This window comes from Rhinopithecus roxellana, chromosome 11, assembly GCF_007565055.1.
Source record: "Rhinopithecus roxellana isolate Shanxi Qingling chromosome 11, ASM756505v1, whole genome shotgun sequence".
In the NCBI taxonomy this organism is placed as follows: domain Eukaryota; kingdom Metazoa; phylum Chordata; class Mammalia; order Primates; family Cercopithecidae; genus Rhinopithecus; species Rhinopithecus roxellana.
In genome coordinates this window covers 82,898,810-82,920,412 of record NC_044559.1, presented here as the reverse complement: position 1 = coordinate 82,920,412, position 21,603 = coordinate 82,898,810, and the positions used below count along the sequence as shown (strand labels likewise).

Here is a 21,603-nt window from a genome sequence, read left to right as displayed (position 1 = left end):
ATGAGTTTTGTTTTGTTTTTTTTTTCCTGTGGAATGCAAATATATAGTTTTACTCCAATTTCTCTTGAAAGCATCAGTAAGACCAACATTGCTTGCCAGAGCTTGGGTGGTACCTGGGAAGGAACCGAGTCTGGTCTCAAGGTAGCATAGAGTGAAGGAAGCCCCTTCACATTTGAGTCTCCAAGAAGACAGTTTCTCTTCTCGTCTTCAGGGGTTAATGGAAAACAGTCAAAAGAATGAAGTAAGACAGACTCCAGCCCATCCAGGACACGGAAAGAGGAAACGGGAGCCACACAATGGGTCTATAAATATGTCCTTTCTCTTTTTTTTCATAAGAGATCACCTTTGAGATAGGTTTGAACACATGCTCAGGTTTGAACCTATCTCACCTTTGAGATAGGTTTTGAACACTCCTCCTGTCCGGAAGAGACTCTTTCAGAAGTCCATTGATCCACAGTCCAGCAAGCTGATTACTTAAGAAGAGGTTTAAAAAAAAAAAAAAAAAAGTAACAGGAAAGGAGGGAGAAAAAACACATTGGAGGGAGGAAGGGGAAGAAGGGATAGAAAATCTGTATGCTAAATTTATTATTTTAGCTTGCATTTTGGTGAGAATATGTACATTAATGGCCCATCTGCTGAGAAAATCCACCAGAGATTTTCAGTGATTCAAAGTGATGATAGGACTCACATTTCCACTTCCTTCCAGCTGCAGAGAAGGAGCCCACTTCTAAGAGAAAAATCAATGACCTGCCTTGGTTGCCTGGTGAACCAACTCTCATTTTCTAAGAGCTGAGGATAAAAATCGCACCTCTAGGCATTAAGCCTTGGAGCACACACCTGTGCACGAAACTTCTTCTGGACAAGGCCTTAGAGAACTCAGATCAGCTCCCACAGCTACTCTTCAGTGACCAAAGGACCTCGACAAAATCACTTCCTCTCCTCCTGCCACGCTTTCCCCAACTTTAACACCAAGATCACCTTTTACCCTCCTTTCTCAGAGGGAAACTGTTCAGTCCTCTGCTTTAAATTTAACCCTTTCTTGTCTTCATTTTAACCAAATACCTTCACTTTATCTTGACAAAACTCATGGCCCATATAGTTCCTCGGTTCTTGTTCTCCCAAAATGCTCATCATTGCTTAATACACGTAGACACTCATGCTGCCTTCACTTCCATCAATCAAACTACCCGGCCCTGACTTTTCTCCTGCCTGTTTCAGTGCTCAGTTCCATTTTCTATTTCTTTTCTTCATCCTGACCCCAAACTCTGGGGATCCCCAAAAGCTTTGTCTTTGACTTCTCATTCCCTTTCTTTAAACTCTTGCCCTGTATCTTACCATTGCTGTAACCGTCACCTGTGACTAGAAAGTCATCAAATTCTTAACTCCAGGCCTAGGATGTCATCACCAGACACACAACTCACCGTAAAGGCATTTATTTCTGTTTGCCTGTTCCGTGGTTACCCTGCATGTAACATGTCTTACAGACAACCTGTGAACACCCCCAAATGCAAATAAATCATTCCTTCCTCCTTCTTTATCCCTACTAATGACATCACCTGTCCTCTCTGAATCACAAGTAGCCAGACGAATCACCAAACCCTGCACATTTTTAGTTTATCCTGCCTCCCCCACCACCCACAGGGATCCATCCTTTTCCTTTCCATGCTATCTCCTTAGGCCACACCATCATCTCACATCCCTCCATGCTAATGCAACTGCCATTTGGAATGATTCCCAGCCTTCAGCCATCTTTCTATCTGACAAATCTTCTTAAAACTCTCTTCTTTTACACAAAAGGCCTAATGAAGAAAGAACCTCTGGATTAAACAGATATGCTCGTGCTGCTGCTGGCAGTGATGAACAGCATCTTCAAAGAAGAGAAGGACGTGGTCTGAGTCCTAAGGCCTATAGCTTGGAAGATAAAAAGCACAAGGACAATCACTGGGACCACAAACCAGCCCATGCAGAGCAGAGGTCACCTCCGTGCCCCACACTAGCCCTTTCCTATTTCAACTCTCCCGTATTCAGAACCTTCCTCCTTTGCCCTTCTCCCTCATGGAGTCTTTCTCCATCACTTTAGTGCTTTCTCTGAAATCCTTCGGCATTTATTTCCTTCGGGTAATCAAATATTGTTCCACATATCTGGACATTTAATTCTTTCTGTTGAGTATGTCTTTGAGCACTTTCCCTCCAGTCATAGAGGAATAATTTTCTCTGCATTCTTCCAGAAACAATGTTAGTTGGGACAACCAAATAATAAATAATTGAAGGGCAAGAATCATGTCTCACAACGCTCTCGTAGTCCCAACATCCCGGTAAAGAACCATGCATACAGATGTCAATTGGAGACATTTATTCAACATTTATTGAACAACTACTTTGTTCTAGGCTCTATTCTAGGTAATAGAATACAATGAACAAATTAAACCAAATTCCTGCCTCCCCAAGCTTGATTTTCCAGAGGGGCAGAAGAAATGGAATGAAAGAGAAATAGCTGAAATAGACAATAATATGTTGCAAAATAACACATTATTATTTTGTATGTTTTAATGCATATTTCTAATTATTATAAGTTATTATAAAATAATACCAAAGAAGAAAAGAATGAACACAAAATTAGTTAATTCTATGATATATTAGAAATGGATAAAGCAGTAGAGAAACACAAAGCATGGCAGGGCGATAGAGAATACAAGTTGCAGAGTGAGGAGCAATTATAAATTAGGTAGTTAGGGAAGGTCTCTGCAAAAGTATTAGGTTGGTGCAAAAGTAATTGCGGTTTTTGCATTGTTGGAATTTGCTGTTTGATATTGGAATACATTCTTAAATGTGGTTATGTTATACATAATTTTAGTGGACATTTCTTGCTTTATTATTATGATTTTTTTTTTGGCTAATGACTTATTACTTGCTGTTTATTTTAGACTATGGAAATGACGGTAGCAAAAAGCAAATTCAAGCAATTTTCTTGAGTTCAAAGTGGGTTGTAAAGCAGTGGAGACAACTCCCAGCATCAACAACACATTTAGCCTGGCCCAGGACCTGCTAACAAATGTACAGTGCAGTGATGGTTCAAGAAGTCTTGCAAAGAAGATGAAATCCTTGAAGATGGGAAGCATAGTGCCAGGGCATCAGAAGTTGACAAAGACCAGTTGAGAGCAACCATCGAAGCTGATCCTCTTACAACTACACAAGAGGTTCCCAAAGAACTCAACATCAACTATTCTACGGTTATTCAGCATTTGAAGCAAACTGGAAAGGTGAAAAGGCTCGATAAGTGGATGCCTCATGAGCTGACTGAAAATAAAAAAAAATAAAAAAAAAAAATTTGTTCTGAAGTGTTGTCTTCCCTTATTCTATGCAAAAACAGTGAACCATGTCTTGATTGTATTGTGACATGCAACGAAAAGTGGACTTCATAGGAATACCAGTGACAACCAGCTCAGTGGTTGAACCAAGAAGCTCCAAAGCACTTCCCAATGACAAACTTGCATCAAAAAAAAGTCATGGTCACTGTTTCGTGGTCTGTTGCTGGACTAATTCACTACAGTTTTCTGAATCCTAGAGGAACGATTACATCTGAGAAGTATGCTCAGCAAACCTATGAGATGCACTGAAAACTGCAACACCTATAGCTGGCATTGTTGAGCCAGCATTGGTCAACAGAAAGGGCCCAATTCTTGACAATGATGCCCAATCGCACGTCGCACAACCAACACTTCAAATGTTGAATGAATTGGGCTACAAAGTTTTGCCTCATCCGCTATATTCTCCTGACCTCTTGTCAACTGACTACCACTTCCTCAACCATCTGGACAACTTTTTGCAGGGAAAAGGCTCGTACAACCAGCAGGACGCAGAAAAGGGTTTCCAAGAGTTCATCAAATCCCAAAGCACAGATTTTTTTTTTTTTTTTTGAGATGGAGTCTCGCTCTGTCACCCAGGCTGGAGTGCAGTGGCGCGACCTCGGCTTACTGCAAGCTCCGCCTCCCAGGTTCACGCCATTCTCCTGCCTCAGCTTCCCAAGTAGCTGGGACTACAGGTGCCCACCACCACGCCCAGCTAGTTTTTTGTATTTTTTAGTAGAGATGGGGTTTCACCGCCAAAACACAGATTTTTACACTACAGGGATAAACAAACATCGCGTTGGCAAAAACATGTTGATTATAATGGTTCCTATTTTGATTAATAAAGATGTGTTTGAACCTAGTTATAATGATTTAAAATTCATGGTCTGAAACCACAGTTTCTTTTGCACCAACCTAATAACATCAGAGCCATTTCTGGAAGGAGGTGAGGGAATGAGGCATGTTGCTCTTTGGGTAAGGAACATGCTGCATAGTGGGAACAACATGTGCAAAGACCCTGAGACACGACCAAGTCTAGAATATTCTAGAAAGTGCAAAGAAGCTACTTTAGGAACATTGGCTTTTATTCCAAATGAGATTATGAATCACTGGAGTTTTCACTGGAGTAGTAAATAATTTTGATCACCCCAGTTGCTGTGAGATTAGATAATGTGCAGGCAAGTGCAGAGGCAGGGGGACTAGTTAGAAGAACTTGTAATCCAATGCAAAGGTGACCACAGCTCAGACCAAGGAGGAAGTGGTAGAGAGGAGAAGGGGTCGGACTCTGGTTACATTTTGAAGGTAAAGCCAGTGGGATTTGCTGGTGGATTGATTGTGGAGTGGGAGGAAAGGGACAGAGTCAGTAATTTTGATAGCATAGACCAGATCTCAGCCAACATTTTCTGTAAAGGTAAATATTTTAAGTTTTACAGGCCATACAGCCTCTTCCTCAACTGCCCAACTGCTCTTAAAGTATGAAAACAGCATACCTAGGGCAGAGCAAGATGGCCGAATAGGAACAGCTCCAGTCTCCAAATCCCAGCGCGAGCGACACAGAAGACCGGTGATTTCTGCATTTTCAACTGAGGTACTGGGGTCATCTCACTAGGGAGTGCCGGACAATCGGTGCTGCTACAGCCCGACCAGCGAGAGCTGAAGCAGGGCGAGGCATCGCCTCACCTGGGAAGCGCAAGGGGGAAGGGAATCCCTTTTCCTAGCCAGGGGAACTGAGACACACAACACCTGGAAAATTGGGTGACTCCCACCCCAATACTGCGCTTTAAGCAAACGGGCACACCAGGAGATTATACCCACACCTGGCCGGGAGGGTCCCACGCCCACAGAGCCTCCTTCATTGCTAACACAGCAGTCTGCGATCTAACCGCAAGGCAGCAGCGAGGCTGGGGGAGGGGCGGCCACCATTGCTGAGGCTTAAGTAGGTAAACAAAGCCGCTGGGAAGCTTGAACTCGGTGGAGCTCACAGCAGCTCAAGGAAACCTGCCTGTCTCTGTAGACTCCACCTCTGGGGACAGGGCACAGTTAACAACAATAACAACAAAAGCAGCAGGAACCTCTGCAGACACAAACGACTCTGTCTGACAGCTCTGAAGACAGCAGTGGATCTCCCAACACCAAGGTTGAGATCTGAGAAGGGACAGTCTGCCTGCTCAAGTGGGTTCCTGACCCCTGAGTAGCCTAACTGGGAGACATCCCCCACTAGGGGCAGTCTGACACCCCACACTTCACAGCGTGGACTACACCCCTGAGAGGAAGCTTCCAAAGTAAGAATCAGACAGGTACACTCGCTGTTCAGCAATATTCTATCTTCTGCAACCTCTGCTGCTGATACCCAGGCAAACAGGGTCTGGAGTGAACCTCAAGCAATCTCCAACAGACCTACAGCTGAGGGTCCTGACTGTTAGAAGGAAAACTATCAAACAGGAAGGACACCTATACCAAAACCCCATCAGTACATCACCATCATCAAAGACCAGAGGCAAATAAAACCACAAAGATGGGGAAAAAGCAGGGCAGAAAAGCTGGAAATTCAAAAAATAAGAGCGTATCTCTCCCTGCAAAGGAGCGCAGCCCATCACTAGCAACGGATCAAAGCTGGTCAGAGAATGACTTTGACGAGATGAGAGAAGAAGGCTTCAGTCCATCAAACTTCTCAGAGCTAAAGGAGGAATTACGTACCCAGCGCAAAGAAACTAAAAATCTTGAAAAAAGAGTGGAAGAATTGACAGCTAGACTAATTAATGCAGAGAAGGTCATAAACGAAATGACAGAGATAAAAACCATGACACGAGAAATACGTGACAAATGCACAAGCTTCAGTAACCGACTCGATCAACTGGAAGAAAGAGTATCAGCGATTGAGGATCAAATGAATGAAATGAAGCAAGAAGAGAAACCAAAACAAAAAAGAAGAAAAAGAAATGAACAAAGCCTGCAAGAAGTATGGGATTATGTAAAAAGACCAAATCTACGTCTGATTGGGGTGCCTGAAAGTGAGGGGGAAAATGGAACCAAGTTGGAAAACACTCTTCAGGATATCATCCAGGAGAACTTCCCCAACCTAGTAGGGCAGGCCAACATTCAAATTCAGGAAATACAGAGAACGCCACAAAGATACTCCTCCAGAAGAGCAACTCCAAGACACATAATTGCCAGATTCACCAAAGTTGAAATGAAGGAAAAAATCTTAAGGGCAGCCAGAGAGAAAGGTCGGGTTACCCACAAAGGGAAGCCCATCAGACTAACAGCAGATCTCTCGGCAGAAACTCTACAAGCCAGAAGAGAGTGGGGGCCAATATTCAACGTTCTTAAAGAAAAGAATTTTCAACCCAGAATTTCATATCCAGCCAAACTAAGTTTCATAAGTGAAGGAGAAATAAAATCCTTTACAGATAAGCAAATGCTTAGAGATTTTGTCACTACCAGACCCGCCTTACAAGAGACCCTGAAGGAAGCCCTAAACATGGAAAGGAACAACCGGTACCAGCCATTGCAAAAACATGCCAAAATGTAAAGACCATCGAGGCTAGGAAGAAACTGCATCAACTAACGAGCAAAATAACCAGTTAATATCATAATGGCAGGATCAAGTTCACACATAACAATATTAACCTTAAATGTTAATGGACTAAATGCTCCAATTAAAAGACACAGACTGGCAAACTGGATAAAGAGTCAAGACCCATCAGTCTGCTGTATTCAGGAGACCCATCTCACATGCAGAGACATACATAGGCTCAAAATAAAGGGATGGAGGAAGATCTACCAAGCAAATGGAGAACAAAAAAAAGCAGGGGTTGCAATCCTAGTCTCTGATAAAACAGACTTTAAACCATCAAAGATCAAAAGAGACAAAGAAGGCCATTACATAATGGTAAAGGGATCAATTCAACAGGAAGAGCTAACTCTCCTAAATATATATGCACCCAATACAGGAGCACCCAGATTCATAAAGCAAGTCCTTAGAGACTTACAAAGAGACTTAGACTCCCATACAATAATAATGGGAGACTTCAACACTCCACTGTCAACATTAGACAGATCAACGAGACAGAAAGTTAACAAGGATATCCAGGAATTGAACTCATCTCTGCACCAAGCGGACCTAATAGACATCTATAGAACTCTCCACCCCAAATCAACAGAATATACACTCTTCTCAGCACCACATCGCACTTATTCCAAAATTGACCACATAATTGGAAGTAAAGCACTCCTCAGTAAATGTAAAATAACAGAAATTATAACAAACTGTCTCTCAGACCACAGTGCAATCAAACTAGAACTCAGGACTAAGAAACTCAATCAAAACCACTCAACTACATGGAAACTGAACAACCTGCTCCTGAATGACTACTGGGTACATAACGAAATGAAGGCAGAAATAAAGATGTTCTTTGAAACCAATGAGAACAAAGATACAACATACCAGAATCTCTGGGACACATTTAAAGCAGTGTGTAGAGGGAAATTTATAGCACTAAATGCCCACAAGAGAAAGCAGGAAAGATCTAAAATTGACACTCTAACATCACAATTAAAAGAACTAGAGAGGCAAGAGCAAACACATTCAAAAGCTAGCAGAAGGCAAGAAATAACTAAGATCAGAGCAGAACTGAAGGAGATAGAGACACAAAAAACCCTCCAAAAAATCAATGAATCCAGGAGTTGGTTTTTTGAAAAGATCAACAAAATTGACAGACCGCTAGCAAGACTAATAAAGAAGAAAAGAGAGAGGAATCAAATAGACGCAATAAAAAATGATAAAGGGGATATCACCACCGACCCCACAGAAATACAAACTACCATCAGAGAATACTATAAACACTTCTACGCAAATCAACTAGAAAATCTAGAAGAAATGGATAATTTCCTGGACACTTACACTCTCCCAAGACTAAACCAGGAAGAAGTTGAATCCCTGAATAGACCAATAGCAGGCTCTGAAATTGAGGCAATAATTAATAGCCTACCCACCAAAAAAAGTCCAGGACCAGATGGATTCACAGCTGAATTCTACCAGAGGTACAAGGAGGAGCTGGTACCATTCCTTCTGAAACTATTCCAATCAATAGAAAAAGAGGGAATCCTCCCTAACTCATTTTATGAGGCCAACATCATCCTGATACCAAAGCCTGGCAGAGACATAACAAAAAAAGAGAATTTTAGACCAACATCCCTGATGAACATCGATGCAAAAATCCTCAATAAAATACTGGCAAATCGGATTCAGCAGCACATCAAAAAGCTTATCCACCATGATCAAGTAGGCTTCATCCCTGGGATGCAAGGCTGGTTCAACATTCGCAAATCAATAAACGTAATCCAGCATATAAACAGAACCAAAGACAAGAACCACATGATTATCTCAATAGATGCAGAAAAGGCTTTTGACAAAATTCAACAGCCCTTCATGCTAAAAATGCTCAATAAATTCGGTATTGATGGAACGTACCTCAAAATAATAAGAGCTATTTATGACAAACCCACAGCTAATATCATACTGAATGGGCAAAAACTGGAAAAATTCCCTTTGAAAACTGGCACAAGACAGGGATGCCCTCTCTCACCACTCCTATTCAACGTAGTGTTGGAAGTTCTGGCTAGGGCAATCAGGCAAGAGAAAGAAATCAAGGGTATTCAGTTAGGAAAAGAAGTTAAATTGTCCCTGTTTGCAGATGACATGATTGTATATTTAGAAAACCCCATTGTCTCAGCCCAAAATCTCCTTAAGCTGATAAGCAACTTCAGCAAAGTCTCAGGATACAAAATTAATGTGCAAAAATCACAAGCATTCTTATACACCAGTAACAGACAAACAGAGAGCCAAATCACGAATGAACTTCCATTCATAACTGCTTCAAAGAGAATAAAATACCTAGGAATCCAACTTACAAGGGATGTCAAGGACCTCTTCAAGGAGAACTACAAACCACTGCTCAGTGAAATAAAAGAGGACACTAACAAATGGAAGAACATACCATGCTCATGGATAGGAAGAATCAATATCGTGAAAATGGCCATACTGCCCAAGGTTATTTATAGATTCAATGCCATCCCCATCAAGCTACCAATGAGTTTCTTCACAGAATTGGAAAAAACTGCTTTAAAGTTCATATGGAACCAAAAAAGAGCCCGCATTGCCAAGACAATCCTAAGTCAAAAGAACAAAGCTGGAGGCGTCACGCTACCTGACTTCAAACTATACTACAAGGCTACAGTAACCAAAACAGCATGGTACTGGTACCAAAACAGAGATATAGACCAATGGAACAGAACAGAGTCCTCAGAAATAATACCACACATCTACAGCCATCTGATCTTTGACAAACCTGAGAGAAACAAGAAATGGGGAAAGGATTCCCTATTTAATAAATGGTGCTGGGAAAATTGGCTAGCCATAAGTAGAAAGCTGAAACTGGATCCTTTCCTTACTCCTTATACGAAGATTAATTCAAGATGGATTAGAGACTTAAATGTTAGACCTAATACCATAAAAACCCTAGAAGAAAACCTAGGTAGTACCATTCGGGACACAGGCATGGGCAAGGACTTCATGTCTAAAACACCAAAAGCAACGGCAACAAAAGCCAAAATTGACAAATGGGATCTAATTAAACTAAAGAGCTTCTGCACAGCAAAAGAAACTACCATCAGAGTTAACAGGCAACCTACAGAATGGGAGAAAATTTTTGCAATCTACTCATCTGACAAAGGGCTAATATCCAGAATCTACAAAGAACTCAAATATACAAGAAAAAAACAAACAACCCCATCAAAAAGTGGGCAAAGGATATGAACAGACATTTCTCAAAAGAAGACATTCATACAGCCAACAGACACATGAAAAAATGCTCATCATCACTCACCATCAGAGAAATGCAAATCAAAACCACAATGAGATACCATCTCACACCAGTTAGAATGGCAATCATTAAAAAGTCAGGAAACAACAGGTGCTGGAGAGGATGTGGAGAAATAGGAACACTTTTACACTGTTGGTGGGATTGTAAACTAGTTCAACCATTATGGAAAACAGTATGGCCATTCCTCAAGGATCTAGAACTAGATGTACCAGCCATCCCACTACTGGGTATATACCCAAAGGATTATAAATCATGCTGCTATAAAGACACATGCACACGTATGTTTATTGTGGCACTATTCACAATAGCAAAGACTTGGAATCAACCCAAATGTCCATCTGTGACAGACTGGATTAAGAAAATGTGGCACATATACACCATGGAATACTATGCAGCCATAAAAAAGGATGAGTTTGCGTCCTTTGTAGGGACATGGATGCAGCTGGAAACCATCATTCTTAGCAAATTATCACAAGAACAGAAAACCAAACACCACATGTTCTCACTCATAGGTGGGAACTGAACAATGAGATCACTTGGACTCGGGAAGGGGAACATCACACACCGGGGCCTATCATGGGGAGGGGGGAGGGGGGAGGGATTGCATTGGGAGTTATACCTGATATAAATGATGAATTGATGGGTGCTGACAAGATGATGGGTGCAGCACACCAACATGGCACAAGTATACATATGTAACAAACCTGCATGTTATGCACATGTACCCTAGAACTTAAAGTATAATAAAATAAATAAATAAATAAATAAATAAATAAACAAATAAAACCCACCTTAAAAAAAAAAAAAAAAAAGAAAACAGCATACCTAAACAAGTGAGCGTGGCAGTGTTCCAATAAAACTTTATTTACAAAAGGAAGCCACAGACCAGAGTTGGGTCTGGTCCTTAGAGTTTGCTGACCCCTTGCATCGACCATAGACCAGTCTTTCTAATCATTAGTCACCTGTTTGCTCTGGAGGAACAATTCCAATACCACGAAAACTCTTTGATATAATAAGCATCACTCAATGGAGGAGAAGCAGAATAAATGTATCTGTTGCTTCATGGCTATTGTTGTGGATATTTGATTTTTCTTAATGAAGAATAGCCGTATTTAAATGTGATACATAAGGTAGCAACATTGAGAAAAATTTGTGGAACTCATAAATCGCTCAACTCCCCAAGGGTTTCTCTGGGTATGCTATAGACAGGACTATCAAATAGCAAAATGGGAAATTACATTACCTGTTACGTAATATTAGAACCTCTTGTCCAATGACATGGGTGTCTCTTCTGCATATCTTTTCTTGGCATTAATCTGAAAAGGCTGAGAGGAAAAAGAAACTTGAATTTGAATTTGACATCCTCTTGCGTCTGTCATTAAATTTCTAGGTAAAGTCTGACTTCTCAAAAGTGTAACTCCATTTAACTTAGTCACAATTTCATAAAACCTTCTCTTACAATTTCACAGGTTTCTATGTCTCTTTCAAGACGAAGATTCAAAGAAAGATTTTCTGTGTATGGTAGTTTTGATATAAAGAACCCATTAGCAAACTTGCAATGTGTAAATTACATGGAAGGCTCTAAGATGTGCCTTAAATTGTAAGGGCAGACTACCTTCTCCCGGGAGGTTAATGGAGAAAGGAGGTGCTTGTTTCAACAAAGAGTTAAAAATAATACCCTGAAAATCACCTTTGTAATCAAAAGATGGACTGCTTTTAATTGCAAATGTGTGTTATGATATGAGTGGCTAGAAAACAGTTTTATTCTTCCTTTATGGCATTTCCCTTGGCAAACAGAATTAAAATGAAGCCTCGAATATATCCAGCATAATATTCCTCAGTGCTCACTAACTCATCTGCTTCAATTCAGGATAGATATGGTAACAATCATTTTCATAATGCCTGTGGGTGCTTTATTAATATTTTATAATAAAATTATCATCATCTTATACAAATTTCACTCTATAATGTGTTAAAAATGGGATCAGAGACTTGCAAATGAAATGAAAGCAATGGTAAAATTTAAAACATCATTTTCCACTGCAGTTTTTCTATTTTTTTCCTCCATAAAAAAGTTTTGAGTCACAGCTTTACCAATGCTGTAGACATTATTATCTTGATATCTCCACTATCTAGTTTATTAATACTCATCAGTGGTCTACATTAATCGCAGCTAAACATGTTTTTCCTAGGGAGCCCAACGTACCACTATTTTTATTTTGCCAGAGCAGTTCCACTAAATTATAACATGCAATATATGTCATAACCTTTTGTCTGTTGTTAGAAAATCAACACATGAAATTTACAAGGTTATTTCTCCATTTTCAGGTAAAAAGGAAGGACAAAAGAGGTGCTCTTATCAATTAGAGCACCAGGGCTTTCATATATGCATCTCATTGAATCCTCAATCAGTTGAGGTAGATGCTATTACCCCATTTTACAGAGGGGAACAGCTGGGTTTCACAAAGACTAACTTGCCCACAGTTACACCTTTTGTAACTGGAGGACTGAGCCCACATTTCTTTGATTTCAAATGATGTGGGATAAGTTAGGTACATAAGGTGAATTTTTTTAAAAAAATTAAGTTTGACACCATTAAACTGTAAGGAATAAGTCTTTGAGATTCTAAAAAGAAAGTACATACACACAAGAAATCTTTACATAGACATAACCATTTGACCAAAATATAGAATCCTCCTTAAGCATCTTCCTGTATGTCTCAAGGTGAATCAGGTAGAAAGGTACATTTCTCTCTCTTCTTGAGGAGGTTGGACTGTTGATTACCTATTTCCCTGGGCTGAATTAGGAGGAAAGTTGAAAGATGGACTTTTTAGCAAGGGCCTGAGGCTCTAGAACTGTCCAACTTGCCTCCTAATTTCCCATTGAAATTTGGCATTAAGGAGATGTTGACCTTGGCAATAATGTAATATTCTCCAACTCAATAGCTGTAGCCCCACAGAAAAAGACAGTGGTTGTTACTGTTCTAATCAGTATGGAATTTATTAACCTTAATTAAGACTTCAAGTGTAGTTTGCAACCTTTAGAAATGATTAGGCCTTCACTGAACAAGCAGCCATAGTGACGAGCTGTGCTACCGTTGGTCTTCTCCAAAGCTACTATGCAACGTACAACACACAATAATTTTCCCACTAGCTGACTTGTATTGGGAACTTGTCATAAATGAGGCGCTGTGCTAAGGTTTTCCATGCAGCACCCCATGAAATCTCACCACAGCCTATTACCATCCCAGTTTACGGATGGGGAAGCTGAGGCCTACAGAGTTTGTAAAACCCTATCCTAGACCACCTAACCAGGAAGTCATTGATCAGGATTTGAACTTGGGTCTCTCTGTCTCCTGCTCTCATAACACTCACATTGTCCTCTGGGTGATAATGAGGTTGAAGGGACACTTATTCCCCATACCTCATGTTTTATTTTATAGAAAGGGACCGTCTGCTAAAGTAACCCTCTCCTTGTCCTTTACTTCTAAGAAAAGATTAATGGTGCATCTGATTAGAGCTAAGGAAAAGGCTCTGGGCCTGCTGGCTCAGTTCATTCCACTTGGGGACCCAGTGATCTGCAGAAACAACAACTCTTTTCTGCTTCCATGCTTGGCAGGAGGCCCAAGTTGTTTCAGCACAGCAAGTACCTGAGCAGGTGAGCTCAGATCAGTTAGCAGAATTGGCCAATGTTCTCCCACCTCCCCTTTCTATTAGTCATGACAGAGACAATTGAACCGCCATCTGCACTGGGACCTTGTCTAGTACCTTCTACATGAGACTGAGGCACAATGGCTTATTGATCAAGCCTCTTTTAAATCAAAACCATTGGGAGTCTGTAATTTACACAATGAACCTATAGGTCTCCCCTAGCTCTGTGACTCTCACTGGATTTCAGTGCCCACAAAGGGCAAAAATTCAAAAACCTTCCCAAATACACTTTTTCACAGTTTCTAACTTTCATATCTGCACCTTTTATATTTTACTGGCTAGCATTATTTTTTCTCAAATAAGATTTGCCCTTGTGGTTTCGTTGTTTTGTTTCAGATTAGATTAATAAACCATGAAGAATTCAACTGAAAATAAGATTTTTTTTTTTCAGAATTCATTTTAGGGAGTATATACTTTTTAAAAAGTCATTTCTAAATCATAACACATGAAAAGTGCCAGGCTACTTATGAAAAGAAAGTAGGTCTCTCATGTGTGCGTGCTCTCTCTCTCACACACACACACACACACTCTCACACTCACTCATTCCTACCTGCCTAAGATGATTTATGTAGGAAGTATCCCTAGTGGCGTGAGGGAGAAAAGCCCTACTCTGTAGCATTTGCCAGTTTCTGTGGTGTAAACTCTCCCATCACGACTGATTTTGAGTTAACATGATGTCACTGAACACCAGTTGGAGAAGAGACAGGCGCAGTGACTTCTCACATGCCAGTGTAAGCTGACTGTATCACGCCATTGGACCAGACCCTTTCCTATGACAACAGGTAGGTAGCCAAATGGTATCTTAGTATCACTAGTTCCATTAACCAGGCAAACACTATTCTTTTTATAAAGCTCAACTGATTGCAGTTGTCCCTGAAACTATAGTTCCCCAGAAACCGTAGTTTCAGCGACAACCCACTACTTTGATATAAAATAAATTGAAATATGTTTTTTTCCATCTGCATCCTTCAGAGGCTCTTTGCAACAATGAAGTCATAAGCGTTGGTTTTACAGAATTCAACTTAAACTTCTCTCTTGAGGCTCTTTTTATCAGCAAGAGATGCTTTATCTCTTTCTATATCCAAGATTCCCCTGAGGAAATCATTAAACTGCATTATTTAATATCTTTGGGACTTTTCTGCCTAGTTCTCTAACTCATGAGGTGGAAGTCTTTAAGAAAAGTTCTCTAGGCATGATACAAGTTTGAGAAAAAACATTTCCCATTCATGGCCCCCCCTATATTTTGTAGTACTCATTGGAATCAAGAGAGATTATGCTGTTTGAGAAGATTCATTAATTACATCATATTCTTAGGCTGAATTTTTTTTCCTGACTAGAGGCAATAATCAATCTTTTATTGATATTTAAGAAATCTGGATAATGTTTCTGATTACACCACTAACTGTGTGGACTTGGGCAAGTTGCTGAAATCCTCTGGGTTTCAATCATACTGAAGAGTAAAGAGTGAGGATAGATAGTAATACTGATGGTTATTTCTGAGTCCTCAGAATGTACCAAGTAATGAGTGATATACTTTATCTCTACTAACTCATGTCATTATCACCATAACCCAAAAAATGTAGATACTATTTAGTAGTCTCAAGTTTACATAGGAAAACTGAGGCTTAGAGTGTAAGTAACATTCTCTAGGCCACATAGTAGTATTCAGAAGAGATGGGACTTGAAACCAGACCATCTTGACTCAAAGCACATTTCTTCAACCATTATTCTCTCCTGTCTTCTCATGTAGATAGCCAAAGAGGTCCCATCTGTGTCTCAAATCCCATTGCATTGGGGTATTTCCAGAAACTGATAGCATGTGAGAACATTGGTACTTGTATACACAAAGAGCTAGAATTGACACATCTGATTTTTAAAATGAATATTGTGAACATTTGGAGTCAGGAAACATTACTTAGTGTCTGTCTGCATTTAAGTTTTCCTACTTAGGAAATAAAAAGATTACTGGGTCTATTCAGGGCAGATATTTTGGAAAGATATTTTCTTAGTTATACAATACCCTCTACAAATTCCAGCTTCAAAAAAAATCGCTCTACAAATTCCAGCTTCAAAAACAATAGTTCTTCCAGTCACCATGTTAGGTATATATAAAACCATTGAAAACTTACAATATTCATTTTATATACAAATGCAGGAAGGGTAAAGATTTTGAGTTGCCCTAAGCCACAGAACCCCATTTTCAGCCATGGTACACTGTACCACACCATCCAACAGAGTTACTTACATGTATAAAAGTTTGTGCATTCTTTTAAAATTTTAAAGTAAAAATAAATAAATATGCTGTAGAAAGAGGCAACCTCGTGGAATGGACTGCAAGGCAGAGATTTCAATTCTGTCTCTTGGTTTTTTCACTGATTTGCTGTGTGATCTAGGAAAGGTCATCTACTTCACAGGTCTCAGCCTCACATCCACAAAGTCACTGACCACTGAAATATATTCTGACTTTAAATTTGTCTCTATTCTGGGGTTTAGTTTCTGACTGGGATAGCCTGATCCCCTTGAAAGACAGATTATCAAAGCATAACTATTAGATGACCTATGATATTATTTTGCTAAGATTTTTCACAAAACCCCATCATCATCAGAGATATGGTAGTTCCTGGAGAGACAGCACACTCTTTGCAGGTTTGGAAAGCCCAGTTCCCATCCTTGCTCCATTCCATACTGTGGGAGACACAAAGGGAGGAGGTAGGAAATTTCTGCAAAAACCCCATGAAGGGATAATAGATCACCTGTACTTCTGCTTAATGTTCTTCACAGCATACAGTCAAACAATGGGAATCGGTCACAGAAGAAATGATTTTGATTGGTTTCCTAATCTAATGTATTCTACAAACTATAATTTCTCCTTTTAATTCTACAGAGTATACTATATAATGTACATAAACAGTATACATTCAAAGATTGTAATGCACACATCACATTATTGTGTTTCTACATCAGCATCTTTAATGTGACCCTCCAGAACTGTTCTTCAACTGCTTGTGGCAGACATAAGTTGTATGGATGACAAATAGGAACAAGAAATGTTGGATGAATGAACAAATTAAGAAAGAAACAGACTAAGGGCAATACAGCTACAAATCAAAACGCTGAACACACAAATAATATCTCTATTTTTTAAATGACAATATTAGTATCATCATTTTTATTTTAGGAGAACTAGGAGTGATCACACATCATGGGAGCTAATGACTTGTGACAAGAAGGAAATTGCTCAGAAGTTGTGTGAATTGACCCCAAACACAGGTTAGCTAGATATGACACTTAGAATGTACAATATGGATGATGGTCTATCAGGTTCTGGGTAATACACACTCTTTATTCTTGGTATTTGCATTCTTCTGAGAACATTTTTTGGGAAATGTCCCTAGGGACAAGAGTATCCATGACCCTATACATCAGGGGGAAATCTGCAGGTGACGATGCAGAGTGAAGTTGCTAATAAAGGTATGTAGATGTAGGAAATATCAGCAAATCCCTGGTATCATTAAGTTCTGTAATATAGCTTTTCACACAAAATCACATTACAGTCATTTTCACAATAATCAAAGCTGAGGACTCAAAACCAAATGTGTGAGGTTTTCTGTTGAAGAGGTCACTGTGAGTATCAATTTTCTTACTTGCTTGGGATATTTACCCAATTTTAAATACAAGAAAAAAGTTGAAATTGATGATGTCAGCCAGTTGATGGAATAGTAGAAACCAACACTCATTCCCTTATAGACACATCAACATGAACAACCATCCACACATGAAAGGACCTTCACAAGAGCTAAGTCATTCAGATGAGAAATTATAGCACCTGAGTGTAGAACAGAAATAAGAAAAAATAGATTGAACATGGTAGGAAGAACAGCTTCACATTACCCATGTCATCTCTTTCCCAAGCTAAAGTGCAGACAGAGGTGCCATTCACATGGAAGGAGGAGGATAAACTGAGTACACAAATTCACCATGAACCACAGTATCAGGCCTTCTCCACTGAATCCTGGCACCAGGCCAATCCCCATGACCCTAGGCTCCAGGTTTGGCCTCATGGCCTCAGGCACCAAACTAGCACCTGCAGATTCAGGCTCCAGACTCTTTCACCTACTGACCCAGATACCACGTCAGTCCATCTGAGGACTCCAATGGCAAGCCTACCTGCAGACACTGGCAGCCAGCCTGTCCAAAATCCCTGGACAGGCTTACCGCTATAAGGCTTTCTCTGCTGAAGCTGGGGTATAAAGACTGGAAGAGGTACCTACTTTTTCAAAAGTTCAGATACTTCTTCAAAATTACAAGGATCATAAATAATCAGGGAGCCATGGCACCAGCAAAAAACAAATAAATAAATAAAGCATCAGTAGCTGATCCTAAATAAATTAAGATCTATTAATGGTCTGACAAAGAATTCAAAATAACCAACTTAAAGAAACTCAGTGAGCTATAAAAAAAAACAGATAACTAAGCAAAATCAGGAAAACAATATGTGAATAAAATCAGTAGGTTAACAAGCAGATACCATAAAAAAGAACCAAACAGAAATTCTGGAAATAGAGAATACAAAGTCTGAGCTGAAAAATTTCATAAAGAATTTCAACAGCAGACTCAATCAAGCAGAAAAAACCATCAGTGAGCCCAAAGACAATTCAAGTTGAAACAACAGGACACTAACAAACATTGTGAAAATAAAACTCATTGCAAAAGTAAGAATATAGTCAAATTCAGAATATTCTAATACTGTAATTGTGGTGCACAAATCACTTTTACCTCTAGCAAAAAAAAGTCTTAAAAATAACTAGAGCTGCAGTAACTTGTTAATAAACACAAATTACAAAAAGATGTAAATTGAGACATCAATAATATAAAATGTGGAGGAAGGAGAATTAAAGTGTACAATTTTTACAAAAATTTATCCTCTTAAAGTAGAATTTTTGTGTTACTGTTGTTACTGTTTTTGAGATGGAGTCTCACTCTGTCACCCAGGCTGGAGTGCAATGGCGCGATCTCAGCTCACTGCAGCTTCCACCTCCCAGATTCAAGCAATTATCCTGCCTCAGCCTCCTGAGTAGCTGGGACTACAGGTGCATGCCGCCATGCCCAGCTAATTTTGTATTTTTAGTAGAGACAGGGTTTCACCATGTTGGCCAGGATGGTCTTGATCTCCTGACCTCATGATCCACCTGCCTCGGCCTCCCAATGTGCTGGGATTATAGGCATGAGCCACTGCACTCAACCAAAGTAGAATGTTGTAACTAAAGACTGTTTTCTGTTACATAAACCTCATTATAACCACTAAGAAAAAGTCTCTAGCAGAAAGAGAAAGATAACAGAATCAAAACATATCACTACAAAAATCACCAAACCACAAAGGAAGCTGGCAAGAGAGAAAGAAAGAAACAAAGGAACTAAAAAATAGTCAGAAGAACAATAAGTTCTAAGCTAGCAATAATTACTTTAAACATAAGTGAATTAAATTATCCAATCAGAAGACATAAAATGGCTAAATGAATTAAAAAAAAATAATTCAACTACATGCTGCCTACAACAGACTCACTTTAGATTTAAAGGTCTACATAAGCTGAAAGAGAAGGAACAAAAGATACCCCATGCAAATAAGAAAGCAAAAGTAGCTATATGTATATCAGACAAAATAAAAACAAGATAAAAAAATCACAAGAGACAAAGAAGATAATCATATAATGACAAAATGACAATCCATCAAGAGGATATAATAACTGTAAATATATATGCAGAGAGCACTGAAGCACCTAAATACATCAATTATTCACAGAACTGAAAGAACAAACAGACAATAACACAATAATAGGAGGGACTTCAATACCCCACTTTCAACGATACATGGATCATCCAGACAGAAAATGAATAAAGAAACAACAGAGTTGGCCGGGGGCAGTGGCTCAGGCCTGTAATCCCAGCACTTTAGGAGGCTGAGGCAGGTGGATCACCTGAGATCAAGAGTTCGAGACCAGTCTGACCAACATGGAGAAACCCCGTCTCTACTAAAAATACAAAACTTAGCCAGGCTTAGTGGTGCATGCTTGTAATCCCACCTACTCGGGAGGCTGAGGCAGGAGAAGGGCCTGAACCCAGGAGGCAAAGGTTGCAGTGAGCCGATATCATGCCACTGCACTCCAGCCTGGGCAACAAGAGTGAAACTCCGTCAAAAAAAAAAAAAAAAAGAAAGAAAGAAAGCAAGAAAGAAAAAGAAACAGCAGACTTGAACAACAATATAGACCAAATGGACCTAACAGACATACAGAAAATTCCAGTGATCAGCAGGAGACTACACGTTCTTTTCAAGTACCCAAGGAATATACTCTAGGATAGATGATACAGATCATAAGTTAAGCCACAAAACTAGTCCTAACAAATTTAAAAAGACTGAAATTACAATAAGTATCTTTTTCCAATCACAAGGGTATGAAACCAGAAATCAATAATAGAGGAAAATTGGAAAATTCAAAAACACATGGAAATTAACACACTTCTGAACAATCAATAGGTTAAAGAATAAATCAAAAAATAAATGTGAGAAGTCTTGAGACAAATAAAAATGTAAACACAACATTCCAAAACTTAGAAGATACAGCAAGAAAAAATTGTAAGCAGAAAATTTATAGTGAGAAATGCCTATATTAAGAAAAAAGAGACATCATAAAACACAAAAAGGTGTAAAACTCCTAAGTCTTATAAACAATTAAAAGGGGAAGAAAAGGAACTCAAATGGCAATACAACATAACTCCAAGAAGCCACAAAGACAGAGAAAAAAGAAAGAATCCACAAAACAACTAGATAACAATTGACATTATGACAGGAATAAAACATCACATATCAATATTAACCTTGAATATAAACGGATTAAATGCTCTACTTGTAAGATACAAATGGCTAGATGGGTTTTTTTAAACATGAACTAATTATATGTGCTTACAAGAAACTCACCTTACTGGTAAAGACACACAGACTAAAGGTAAAGGGTTAAAAAAAGTTACTTCATGGAAACAGAAACCAAAAGTGAGCAGGAGTACCTATACCTATATGAGATGAAACAAATATTAAACCAAAAACAGTAAGAAAAGACAAGGAATGCCAATACATACTGATAAAGAGATAAATTCAACAAGAGTATATAACAACCCTAAATATATATGCACCCAGTACTGGAGCACCCAAATTCATAATACAAATGTTACTAGAGCCAAAGAAAGAAATAGATGGCAATGCAATAAAAATAAAGGACTTCAATATCTCACGTACACTAGACAGATAATTGAGACAAAAATTAACAAAGACAAATTAACTTAAAAAACTGAACTTTTAGACTAAGTGGAACTAACAAACCTTCAACTAAGTGGAATTAACAACCTAACATTGCACCTCAAGGATCTAGAAACACAAGAACAAACAAACCCAGTTAGCAAAAGAAAACAAATAACTAAGATCAGAGAGGAACCAAATGACATTGAGAAAAAAATAAATACAAAGGATCGATGAAATGAAAAAATTGTTCTTTGAAAAGATAATATTGATAACCACTAGCTAGGCTAACTAAAACAAGAATCAAGGATCCAAATAGCATAATTAGAAATAAAAAAGAGACATTACAATTGATAACATCAGAGACTACAGTG

At 39.1% G+C, this 21,603-nt stretch overlaps 1 long non-coding RNA gene across 4 annotated transcripts in view; it reads right to left on the bottom strand.

Moving 5' to 3' along the window:
• Positions 1-21,603, bottom strand: part of LOC115900274 — a 117,884-nt gene that overhangs the window by 72,842 nt on the left and 23,439 nt on the right. For all 4 annotated transcript variants that reach the window (XR_004059923.1, XR_004059925.1, XR_004059924.1 and 1 more), the window contains exon 2: positions 11,475-11,556. This is a non-coding gene — a long non-coding RNA (uncharacterized LOC115900274). The remainder of the gene's footprint in view (positions 1-11,474; positions 11,557-21,603) is intronic.